General features: G+C 28.4%; 1 protein-coding gene across 1 annotated transcript in view; it reads right to left on the bottom strand.

The window, feature by feature from the left end:
• The window catches only part of LOC115033513 (SCAN domain-containing protein 3-like), a 2,839-nt gene that overhangs the window by 820 nt on the left and 1,811 nt on the right, over positions 1-208 (bottom strand). The window lies entirely within an intron of this gene.

Genomic DNA, 208 nt, shown 5'->3' on the forward strand with positions numbered 1-208 from the left:
TTTTGAAAACTACTGGGAAATTTAAATTTTGACCTTCCCAATGCACCAACGATATTCACTTTCTGATCGAACAAGATACTGAAGTTGAAAATCGTAGCATTATTTCGACTACTTATCGTGTACACAGACACAAAATAAATAAAAAATAAATAAAAAAAAAAAAGTAAAAAAACACACATCATTGTAAAATCAATACATTCTTCGTTCC

This window comes from Acyrthosiphon pisum, chromosome A1, assembly GCF_005508785.2.
Source record: "Acyrthosiphon pisum isolate AL4f chromosome A1, pea_aphid_22Mar2018_4r6ur, whole genome shotgun sequence".
In the NCBI taxonomy this organism is placed as follows: Eukaryota; Metazoa; Arthropoda; class Insecta; order Hemiptera; family Aphididae; genus Acyrthosiphon; species Acyrthosiphon pisum.